Source organism: the organism of the source record quoted next, unplaced genomic scaffold (assembly GCF_019419815.1).
Source record: "Pyrus x bretschneideri cultivar Hongxiangsu unplaced genomic scaffold, Pyrus_bretschneideri_v1 Contig2, whole genome shotgun sequence".
Classification (NCBI taxonomy): Eukaryota; Viridiplantae; Streptophyta; class Magnoliopsida; order Rosales; family Rosaceae; genus Pyrus; species Pyrus x bretschneideri.
In genome coordinates, this window is record NW_025999501.1 from 3,947,152 (window position 1) to 3,960,920 (window position 13,769).

The following is a 13,769-nucleotide window of genomic DNA, read 5'->3' on the forward strand; positions in this document are numbered from 1 at the left end:
GAGTGTGTGTGTGTGTGTGAGAAAGGAAAGTTAGATTTTGGAATTGCTATGACATAAAAATATTATTAATGGTAAAAGTTAACTAGAGTTATGTGAGAGGACATACGTCAAGTTGAAGGTGTGTGGGTAGCATACATTAGGATTAAGTTTGGGGAATTTTTGCTCACAACCCTCCTGTGACGGTGATGTTCACCACCCAATTTATCACCGTTGGATAATTTTAAATTTTAAAATTTGTTTCTATCCACAGTAGAACATCAGAGTACACAAAACAAACATACGAATAAAGGGATTACAAACTACAAATAATATTTAATTAACGGAAAAACAAAGAAACAGGATTGCTGAGACAAATACTCTTACTACATTGTGACCGACTTATTATCCATACAAAACAATAAGCTATATTTATAACAGTCAAGGTTCTAAAAGACATTAAGCACTAGTTGGGCGGCTGGCGGGTAGGCAGAACCTAGACAGGCGCCTAGGTGGATTTAAGCAAATATATTGTATTTTGTGTAAATAAGTGTCTGTTCTGTTTATATTTAAAATATATATAATTTCATCATAAACTAGAAAATAGAATGACATAGATATTATGAAGTATTGGAACATAATGAAAGCATAGGGAGCAAACATATAATGTGTGTTTATTTAAGTGTTCAATAAGTCTCTTAAAATTTATTGGAAATAATAAAATGCAAAAGGAAAATTATCGATTTTCTATCTAAGTGAGTTGCAACCTAGGCAGGTGTCTAGGCGGGTTTGGGCGGGCTAGGTGGGCCTTAGCAAGTCTAGGCGCCCGTTCTTAATTTTCAAATGCCTAGGCATTAATCAGGGCAGTGACCAGCTACCTAGCGCCTAGGTGGCGCTAGGCAGGGATTTTTAGAATAGTAATAATAGTGTTCTAAAAATCGAGTGAAGCTCCGACCTCTATTTAGGCTAAGACTTTTAGGTAAAGCGGGGAGGATTTAGGCGGCCGCCTAGGTGCTCAAGTGGTCTAGGCGGTGCTAGATGCAACTCCCAATCTCGCTGCAAATTTTGCCTCACATCCGTATGATCCACCACCCATAACCTAAATCCTCACTCGCACTCATGCACCCAACATCAATTGATAAAACCACTAATATTAAGAAAAACTGAAGAAGAAAACAAGAATTCACGACACACCTCAAGTAGATTGAGAAGATGATGGATTTTTGCTGCAGAGAAAAGGAGATATGTTGCAGAGAAAAGGAGATGTGTTGCAGAGAAAAGAGAGAGAGAGAGCAAGAGAGTCGGAAGAAAAAGGAGGAAAAGAAAGTCATAAATGCTAGAGCCATTATTCCACTAACCAAATGATGGTAGATTGGGAGTCGGGACTGGCCTTGGAGAAAGTTGTGGAGAAGGAATCAAGATGGTTTTATTGAAAAAATGGTTTTTCTTTCAAGTTAGGTCCATTTTGCTATAAAACTAAACCCACTATTCTTTATAATAAATATTTGTTTTTGTATTTTTTTAATTTACATTTTATTTTTTCAAAGTTTTCTCTACAAGTATGGTTTTTTTAAGTATAAATATATGCTTATTTATATGTTAATATGTTATATAATAAATTTATTCATAAAAAAAAATACAAATCCACCTAGACTGTCTAGGCTCCTACCTAGACACCTAGGCGCTAGGCCCCAACCTGTCACCTGATTAGCTCCTATCGTTTTTTAGAACCATGATTTATGGAGAGAAAAACCTAAAAAACGCTAATTCGAATGGGCTGCGCCAAATCCAAAAGTAACAAATGCAAATATGATCAGACGAGGTCATGCGGGTGCAGTAGATTGTGGGTCGGGAGATACGATTCAATAGGTTCATCTGATGGTGTGGTGGGTATGGGTCAAAGTGCAGGTAGGTCGTCACGACCATGGGCAAAGCTACACTAAAATAAAAGGATAGTGTAATTCACACACTCACTTTTACCTATCAAACACCTTTGTTAATTTTACGTCATTAACCTTCTTCAATTCATTCGATTCGACTGCCCAAAATTGAGAGAGGTGTGTAAGAAGTAAAAATGGATGTGTGGGTAGGACTACCCAAACAAAAAGGGGTGGTCGCCCCTTCAATTGTTCAAAATCCCCATGAAAAATGAGGATTCACCCTCTAACCCTGCACAGAAAATGCTTGAATTTGTCGTTGCTACTGCACAACGTGCAAATATTTTTTCAGTTAGGGTATTTTGTAATTCCAAATCAAAGTTTTGTTTTTGTTTTTGAAACCGAGAATACTGAATCTGTAATATGTGCAGATTTGGCTTCAACTAAGAAGACATCAGAAAGAAGAGGAGAGAGTTTCTCTTTCTCCTATTCCCAGACCTCTTAACTTTCACCATTTTGTTTTTGTTTTCAATTGTTGTTTATTCAAGTTAACTTGCACTTTTAGTTATTGTCCAATTAAGTTGCGTTCTTTTATTGTGTTCTCCTTTGCCAATATTTTTTAGGCCACATGTTTGACAGAGTTATCCCTTAAAATTCATTATGAAGTCACTTGAACTTTTATCTCATACTATAATTGACCAAAATATTAAGGAAAATCTATCAATTTTAATATATTTTACATATAATTAATATTTTATATAATTTATGTTATATAATAAATAACATTTAGTTATATGATATATAATAAATTACTTAAATTCGTTCAGTTTACCTAGGCTCTTCTTAGGCACTAGGCATTAGGGCACATCACACCATCCAGCTAGCACATGGCGTCTTTTAAAACTCTGCCCACTATACAATTACGTAATGGAACTATACTATAAGACACAGTTAAATCCTCCTTATAATATTCCGGTTAGTCCAAATACTCATTTGAATATTTCGAGTAGTCAAAATCCTCATTCGAATATTCCAGTTAATAAAAATCCTCATTCGAATATTTTGGATAGTTCTCAAGTGAGGTCACTTAGTTGAATAAGTATTATCTAATCTTACTGCAGACCATGGACTTAGACCTCAAATGGTTATCTATATTTTTCCGAGACCTTTTACCCTTTTAAAATTCGACCATCTCTTAAATAATTTATGGCTTCACCATTGGTCATGACCGAGGTTCTAAAAGACGCTAGGTGCTAGTCTGGCGACGAGCTATGGCTTAGTGCCTAGGCAACTAAGCGGGGTCTAGGCGGGCACCTAGGCGGACTATGCGGATTTAAGTAAGAGCGCGTTTGGATGTGCTTTTAAAATGATTGTAAGCGCTTTTGGTGAAAATATTGTTAGAAACAATCCTTAGTAAAAATACTAATAAATCCTGGAAAATCGCTTAAAGTGCTTCCTGGAAGAAGCACATAACTGGTGTTTCTTGTAGAAAACACTTAAAGTGTTTTTGGAATTCAAAAACATTTTCTCTAAAAGCGGTCATTTAAAAACACATCCAAACGAGCCCTAAATCTATTGTATTTCATGTAAATAAGTATCTATTTATACTTAAAATATATATAATTTCATCATAAACTATAAAATAGAATAACATATATATTATGAAGTACTGGAACATAATGAAAACATGGAAAACAAGCATATAATGTGTTCATTTAACTATTCAGCAAGTCTCTTACAATTTATTGAAAAAATAAAATACAAAATGAAAGTTATATATTTTGTCGAAGTGAGTCGCAACCTAAACGGGTGGTCTGGACGGGATAGGTGGGTGCCTCAGCAAGTTTAGGCACCCTTTCTTAATTTTCAAACGCCTAGGCATTAATTGGGGTAGTGGCCAGCTGCCTAGCGCCTAGGCAGGGCCTAGACAACGCTAGACGGGGATTTTTAGAATAGTGGTCATGATGGTGCAGATGGATGCAGATGCGGAAATGATGCGGCATGTGGGTCACATGCAAGTTAGATGCCGGAGTTTGGAACAAGAATGAACAATGCTGCTTTTTTTTGGTTGGGGGGGGGGGGACTACAACGAATAACAACAATTTTGACAAACTTGAACAATAAAACTATGGAATACGACAACAAACTGATACGGGACAAGAGCAAATTAAATCCTGAAGGATCAAACTTGCGCATAACAAACAATGAACAAACATATTACAAACTACGAATATTATTTGATGAATTAAAAATCAAAGAAACAATATTGGCGAGACAGTAACACTACATTGTGACTGACTTATTATTCATACTAAACTATAAGTTGTATTTATAGAGAGCAAAACTTAAGAAACCCTAATACGGATGGGCTAGACCCAAAACATAAACTAATAAGCAAACCAGATAATTAAATAACTAATTTTCCAACATCAACTATATATATCTCAAAATTTAAACTCATCTAACGATAATAAATAGAGTGAGAATCATCATCATCACTTAAGGATGATGAGCAAAAATACTCCCAAGAAAAAAAATGCTCATCTTCTGTAACTGACACATCCCGACCGAAATCAAGGCGTGTTGGCCGTCACTTAGGGTGACGTAGCCATGTGCACAATGCGGAAGCAATAATAATATAAGAAATGCAAATAAATAAAAACCAAACTAAATAGAGCACTAGATAAGATAAGTTGCAAGATGAAATAAGTGTGAATTCACAACCAGAGCATAAGTGGCCTAAGTGCAGCCCAGTAGGACGAATACTAATTATGCAACACTAAAGGTAATCCTACAATAATGATAATCTGTCAGAGCTACTGTGGATTCCTCGCAAGCCACCAAAAGCACTCCTAACTAAAACCTAGATGGGCGCAAAATGGAAAGTGTGAGTGGGCAAAAACAAAGTTTTTCAAAACCATTTGAATTACCAAAGATAATAACCCCTAGCTGTAAAACCTGTATAATTTCCCATAAAATAGAATACATATCTATACCACAACCATGCTCAGAATAACAAAATTCACAAATCTGACATGTCAAATATCTCAGCATAAAAATATGTAAGCTAGGTGATATAAATCAATGCAAATGATATGTCAGCCGAAGTCACCTAACGTGACCTGTACAGCTGAATCTAGAGATCGTCCATCTAGCCGGAGTCACCTAACGTGACCTGTATAGCTCAAATCCACATCTCAACAAATATACCTGCACACGAGTCAAAACCACCTAAAGTGGTCTGTACGACATGACTAGGCGTAAATAAATACGTTCAAGTGCTATAATCACGTGAAGACTCTGCGAATAATAGCAGGTCACCTACGAGTCGAAACCACCTATAGTAGTCTGTATGATAGGACTGTGCACCTGGATCCAAGATGAGCGTATGGTGCGGGAGTTAAACATCACATGAAGGATTGTGCCCTAACCACAGGCGGGAGCACTAACACCGGCGTGCAGGTTTATGAGCTCTCAACACATCTCACATAATCATCAATTCACATAAACAATCTACAACTCACCTGGTACTTACCTGAGTGTCCACCACAGTCAAAACACATGATGCATATATCATAAAAATTCATAGTCTAAGCATAAATCAATAGGCATGGCATTTCAAACATAATTTCATTTAAATTGATTTTCTGGGAAAAATCTCAAGTATATAGGTATATATAGAAAACCAAAAGCCCACTCACTGGTATGTGGAAGGGTCGTAGCCCCCAAACCTCGATTGACTGCGCTCATCCTGAGGATAGGTCTCACCTATATACGAAATAACTATGTAAACATTAATTTAATGCACATAAACGAAACTAGCTAATAACTTCTCATACATTACTCAAATGAGGTGTTTGAATATATCAACGTGATCTACTCAACACGACAAACATCCCCATATTTTTAAAATAATTTTTGGACCACCTACGCGCCAATAAGGGCACGGCTAGACGCGCCCCTATGCGCGGCCAACCCTGACGGAAACTTAATGCTGTTAGGAATATTCCATTAAACATACCATGACTGCCGTTAATCGCCGTTAGGAATATTCCATTAAAGTTGACAGAATATTCTTATTTCTTCTCTGGTGGATCGCCGCACTTCGCCGCCGGCCGCCGTCTGTGTCATCGGAAACTGGAACAATTTCAAAGCTTGATAACTCACTCATTGCAACACCAAAATTCATGAACTTTTCACCAAAATAAAGCTCTCAACTAGGAGAACATGATCTTACCACTTTGGAGCCTGAAAACAAAATAGAATCTCGCTGGGAAAACCTCGAACACTTCGACAACCTCTGCAACTCGATGAACTCGAGCTTCTCGACGTCCAAAACACTTCAAAATTCTTCTTCGAGCTTCGTGAAGATGTCCTAAAGCTTCCTAGAACCTTGAAACTCCCTGAAAAACTTCACGATAGTGTTTGCATGAACAGTGCACCAAATCGGGAATTCTTGGTTCTCGGGTTTTTTAAGGCTTCATGTCCAACCAAGGGTATGGATGAGTTCCTGGGCTTGCTAGGAGTCCAAAATCAACCTTCAAAGCTTCGATCCGTGCATGAAATGATTGGTCCAAGGTTTGTCCGTACAGCTGTACGTAATTTGCAGAAAATTCGAAAGGGATGAGAGAGAAGGTACACGGGTTGAGGGTGTATGTGTGTGAGTGTGGTCCAGTTGGCAACCAAACAAAATCAACAGAATCTTACTTCCAATTAAGTCCAAAACGTTAGGAAGAAAAATAGATTGGTCCAAAGGCTTAGCCCATTTACACACACAACCACACAATGTTCAAGGGCAAAATCGTCATCTCACACTATTGAAATAAATTTCTAGACAGGCTGTCACAACCTACCCCCTTAAGAAAATTTCATCCCGAAATTCACACAACAAATACAAACCATTAGTAATCATAAAACAATTGTGGATACATCTTTTTCATACGCTCCTTTATCTTTCAAGTAGCCTTTTCCACCGAGTGATTTCTTATTTCTCGGAACCTTATCTTTCCAATCCAGAATAGTCACTGGCTCCTCATCATAAGAAAAATCTTGATAGGAGGTATCACATGCGACGGATATGAAACATAATGACGAAGCATGGAAACATGGAACACATCTTGCACTTTAGGCAACTTTGGAGGCAACCCAAGCCTGTAAGCAACTTCACCAACTCTCTCAGTGATCATATATGGTCCGATGTACCACATTTCTCCATGGTGAAAGCTTTAAAAATACCCAATCACCCACTTTATACACCCTGTCAGTGTCATGTTCATCTGCTAAGCTCTTCTGTCGATCCTGGGTCGCTTTCAGGTTAGACTTAATCACCTGAATATTCTGAGTAGTCTCCTCCACTATCTCAGGGACCTCCAAAACCCTCTCGCCAACCTCAGACCAACACAAAGGTGTACGACAAGACATGCCATAAAGTGCCTCAAATGGTGTCATACCAATACTTGAATGAAAACTATTGTTATAGGTAAATTCCATCAAATCTAATGTCTTATGCCAAGCGTCACCAAACTGTAAAATTGAAGATCTCAACATATCCTCTAATATCTGAATAGTCTCTCTGATTATCCATTTGTCTAAGGATGATATGTTGTACTATAAAGTAATCTCGAACCAAGAGCTTCCTGGAATGCTACCCAGAACTTAGAAGTAATTCTAGGATCACAATCCAAGACAATACTAACTAGAATTCCTTGATACTTCATAATCTTCGATATAAATAATTCAGCTAATCGGACTTAAAAAATACTTCTCCCTCACTGGAATAAAATATGCTGACTTAATAAGCCGATTAACTATCACCCAAATGCCATCATAACCATTATGTGTACGAGGAAGCTTGTACACAAAATCCATAGTAATATTTTCCCATTTCCACTGTGGAACAGGAAGCGACTACATCAACCTAAAAGGCTTATACCTTTCATCATAACAAATGGCACACCTACTCACATACTCAGCAATTTCTCTTTTCATACCCGGCTAATAATAAAATGGTCAAATGGTATGATACATTTTAGTACCTCCAAGATGCATCACATAAGCTGAACAGTGCACTTCATCCAAGATTTCCTTCTTTAATTCTGCATTATTCGGCACGTACATTCTGTTCTCCTGCATAAGCATGACATCAGTCTCCCGAATTCTGAGATCTTTCTTTTTCCTCTGACTTCTTGCTTCAATTAACTCTTGGATTTCTTCATCATTACATGATCAATTAAAATTGGTCTAACTTGGAAATTAATAAGTAAAGCTTCTTCTCGATCTTCTACCCCTAAACTCACTTCAGTGGACCTCAAATCTGCAAGAAGAGGGATATAACTAGCGTATAAAGCATTAAGTCTAACTGGGGTCTTCCTACTAAGTGCATCAGCCACCACATTTGCACGACCAGGGTGATACTCAATCGTGCAATCATAATCACTTAGCAACTCAATCCACCTCCACTGCTAAAGATTAAGATCCTTCTATGTAAAAAGATATTGAAGACTTTTATGATCCGTTTAAATCTTACATTTTTCAACACAAAGATAATGTCTCCAAATCTTCAAAGCAAAGATAATGACTGCTAATTCCAAATCATAAGTAGGGTAATTCATCTCATGAGGTTTTAATTGTCGGGAAGCATAAGCAATCACCTTACCATGTTGCATCAACACACATCCCAAACCATTCAAAGAAGCATCACTATAGATCTCGAAATTACCGCTACCATCTGGGAGCGCCGAAACAGGTGTATGAGTGAGACAATACTTCAACTGCTAGAAGCTCCGCTCACAAATATCATCCCACTCAAATTTAACATCTTTCCTTGTCAACCTCGTTAGTGGTAAAGCAATAACTGAAAAACTTTAACAAACCATCGATAATAACCTACTAAACCAAGGAAACTCCGTACCTCCGTGACAGTTCGTGGCTGCTCCTAATTCTCAACGGCTGCTACTTTTTGAAGATCCACCAGAATACCTTGGGCGGATATAACATGTCCCAAAAATGCCACTTGATCTAACCAAACTTGGCATTTGCTAAATTTAGCATACAATTGGTGTTATCTCAATCTCTTCAACACCAAAGTGAGATGTCGAACATGCTCTGATTTAGACTTAGAGTATACCAGAATATCGTCAATAAAGACAATGACAAACCTATCTAAATATGGCTGAAATACTCGATTCATCAAATCCATAAAAGTTGCAGGTACATTAGTTAATCCGAATGGCATCACAAGAAACTCATAATGACCATATCGACTCCTAAAAGCTATCTTAGGAACATCCTCACTTTTAATCTTCAACTGATAGTAACCAGACCTCAAATCAATCTTAGAAAATATGCAGGCGGCTCGAAACTGATCAAATAAATCATCTATACACGGCAATGGATAACGGTTTTTAATTGTTACCCGATTCAATTGCCTATAATTAATGCATAGCCTCAAAGTCTCGTCTTTCTTCCTCACAAATAACATTGGAGCCCCTCAGGGTGAAGTACTAGGCCGAATAAAACCTTTATCAACTAATTCCTACAACTGAATTTTCAATTCCCTCAATTCAGCATGAACCATTCGATAAGGAGTCAAAGATATAGGATCCGTACCTGGAAGCAAATCAATAGTGAACTTCACATCTCGGTCTGGCGGCAATCTAGGTAAATAATCAGGGAATACATCAGGAAAATGCCTGACTACTTTTACATCCTCCACACTACTAGGAGGAACATCATTTAACACCACATGAGCTAAATATCCTTGGCAACCTTTTGATAATAACCTTTTTGCTCTCATAACATAAATAACGCCATGCTTCACCCCACTCTGCTCACCCATAAAAGTAACCACAGGTAATCTAGGATGATGGAAAGGAACTGTTTTTCCGTAGCAATCTATATTGGCACGATTATAATCCAACCAATATATGCCCAAAATCACATCAAAATCAACAATATCTAACGGGATAAGGTTAGCTGGCATAACTATATCCTCCACCATCACTGGACATCCTGGATATACACAATCAAAATAACATCTCTCCCCTCTAGGCATAACAAACTCTAAATGATACCCTAGAGGTGTAGGATGAAGTCGCGTCACTTGAGCAAATGTATGAGAAATGACAGAATGCATGGCACCACAATCAATTAAAACTCTAACAAAGTGACCAAGAATGTTTAACGTACCCATGATCAAGTCTGGATGATTCTGAGCATCTTGTAGAGATATATTGTTAACACGTCCATGTGCTTGTTGTCATCCCTCACGACCTCTACTAGCTTGATTATTTCACCCCTGCACACCACGGCCTTGACTTAGTTGACCAGATTGCCTCGAAGATCCTGCACTACTGGAAGCAATCTCTTCTTGCTAGGGCTGTCTTCCCTGGTACTACTGAGATCCCCCAGTTGGAATGAGAGGATACGGCGTATAACCTCTAAAATACTAAGGATACCCACTTTGATAATAAGGATCATGGGAATACTGATACTACCCTGAAACATAAGGAACAGTGTCACCTTGATAATGGTAAGCACCATCACGACCCATCTGACCATAACTACCAGACCTGGAACTTGCTGGATCGGTGTTGGTGGTGGCAAGGAAGGCTACTGGGGCCTCTACTAGTTCTGAGGATAATTTATAGCTCTATGTCCCATCTGCCCCCAAGTAAAACATCCATTGCTGCCTCGCCTACACTCTTCAAAATGCCTATTGTTACATCTGCGACACAGCGGAGCCCTTCCTCTACTAGTATCCCCTTGTCTCCGGAATCTAGGACCCCTAGAAAATCCACCACCTCTTCCTTGACCAGTGGCACTAAAACCCCCGCTAGAGGAACTGGAACTAGCTCAACTTCGCTTAAAGCTCTGAGTTTTGGGAGGTTCTTAAGATGATTGACCTTTATCTTTATCATCTTTCTTCTGATTGCCGTCATATTCTCTGAATCTTCAATCCTCAACAAAATCTCATAGAACTCCTGGTAAGATGCACAAGGAGTAGTGGTCACCATAAAGCGCCACTTCTTCTTAGTACCTAATATGAAACGACGGAGCATTCTCAACCGGATTAGCAGCAACATCCGGATGATAATGAGACAAGTCAATGAATCTCCTATAATACTCATTCGCCATCATCTTCCCCTATCTCAATTGAGTACATTATTGCTTCTTGCGATCAATATACTCAGGGGGAATAAACCTTTTCTGAAACAACCATTTAAACATTTCCCAGTCCGTAATTTCCTCTAGGGTCAACTGATAAACCTCATGTTCCCACCAGGATGCCGGTTCTTGACCTAAGAACCATGTAGTCACTTCGACCCACCTTTCAGAAGGAAGATTCCCTTGACTTTGCATCACTCGGAAAGTCTTTTCAAGATGCTTGAGCCACCGCTCTGCCCCTTTATGTCCTTCATGACCCTTAAACTTATCAAACTTTAAGTTATACATAGTCTCCAGGGGAGTCCTCTGAAGAGGGCGAAGCGAAGACTGAATCGCATGAGATATAGCTTCCCCCAACTGAGCTATGTCGGGGAAACTAGGCTCAGCTAAACGACGTGGCTCTCTACGAGGCGGCAAAGTTCTGATAGAAGACACCAAAATAATTCGAATATTCACAAAATATGCAGGACTGCCAAACCTAGGCTTTGATACCAAATTGACACACCCCGACCGAAATCAAGGTGTGCTGGCCGTCATGTGAGGGTGACGTAGCCATGTGCACAGTGCAGAAGCAATAATAATATAAGAAATGCCAATAAATAAAAACCAAACTAAATAGAGCACTAGATAAGATAAGGTGCAAGATGAAATAAGTGTGAATTCACAACCAGAGCATAAGTTGCCTAAGTGCAGTCCAAAATGACGAATACTAATTATACAACACCAAAGGTAATCCTATAATGGTGATAATCTATCAGAGCTGCCGTGGATTCCTCGCAAGCCACCAAAAGCACTCCTAACTAGAACCTGGAGAGGCGCAAAACAGAAAGTGTAAATGGGCAAAAACAAAGATTTTCAAAACCATTTCAATTACCAAAGATAGTAACCCCTCGCCGTAAAACCTGTATAATTTCCTAGAAAATAGAATACATATCTAGACCACAACCATACTTAGAATAACAAAATTCACAAATATGCCATGTTGAATATCTCAGCATAAAAATATGTAAGCCAGGTGATATAAATCAATGCAAATGATATGTCAGCCAGAGTCACCTAACGTGACCTGTACGACTAAATCTAGAGCTCATCCATCTAGCCGGAGTCACCTAACGTGACCTGTATGGCTCAAATCCACATCTCAACAAATATACCTGCACACGAGTTGGAACCACCTAAAGTGGTCTGTACGACAGGACTGGGTGTAAATAAATACGCTTAAGACCTACAATCACGTGAAGACTATGCAAATAATCACGGGTCACCTACGAGTCGGAACCACCTATAATGGTTTGTACGATAGGACTGTGCACCTAACTTGGATCCAAGATGAGCATATGGTGCGGGAGGTGAACATCACGTGAAGAACTGTGCCCTAACCACGGGTGGGAGCACTAACGCTGGGGTGCAGGTTTATGAGCTTTCAACACATCTCACATAATCATCAATTCACATAAACAATCTATGACTCACCTGGTACTTACCTGAGCGTCCACCATGTCAAAACACAATATGCATATATCATACAAATTCATAGTCTAAGCATAAATCAATAGGCATGGCATTTCAAACATAATTTCATTTAAATCGATTTTATGGGAAAAATCTCAAGTATATAGGTATCTACAGAAACCAAAAGCCCACTCACTGGTATGTGGAAAGGTCGTAGCCCCCAAGCCTCGATTGACTGCGCTCGTCCTGAGGATAGGTCTCACCTATATGCAAAACAACTATATAAACGTTAATTTAAAGCACATAAAAGAAACTAGCTAATAACTTCTCATACATTGCTCAAATGGGGTGTTTGAATATACCAACGTGATCTACTTAACACTACAAACATCGCCATATTTTAAAATAATTTTTGGACCACCCACACGCTGGTAAGGGCACTGCCAGATGCGCCCCCACGCGCGGCCAACTCTAACGGAAACTTAAATGTCGTTAGGAATATTCTGTTAAACATACCTGACGCCGTTAATCGCCGTTAGGAATATTCCGTTAAAGTTGACGGAATATTCTTATTTCTTCTCTGGTGGATCACCGGACTCCGCCGCTGGCCGCCGTCTGTGTCACCGGAAACTTGAAAAACTTCAAAGCTTGATAACTCACTCATTTCAACACCAAAATTCTTGAACTTTTCACAAAATGAAGCTTTCAACTAGGAGAACATGATCTTACCACTTTGGAGCCCGAAAACAAACAGAATCTCATCGAGAAAACCTCGAACACTTCGACAAACTCTGCAACTCGATGAACTCGAGCTTCTCGACGTCCAAAACACTTCAAAATTCTTCTCCGAGCTTCGTGAAGATGTCCTAAAACTTCCTGGAACCTTAAAACTCCCTGAAAAACTTCATGATCATGTTTGCATGAACAATGCACCAAATCGGGAATTCTTGGTTCTCGGGTTTTTGAAGGCTTCACGTCCAACCAAGGGTATGGATGAGTTCCTGGGCTTGCTAGGAGTCCAAAACCAACCTTCAAAGCTTTGATCCATGTATGAAATGATTGGTTCAAGGTTTGTCCGTACAACTGTACGGAATTTGCAGAAAATTCGAAAGGGAGGAGAGAGAAAGTACATGGGTTAAGGGGGTGTGTGTGTGTGAGTGTGGTCCAGTTGGCAACCCAACAAAATCAACAAAATCTTACTTCCAATTAAGTCCAAAAAGTTAGGAAGAAAAATAGATTGGTCCAAAAGCTTAGCCCATTTACACACACAACCACACAACGTTCAAGGGCAAAATCGTC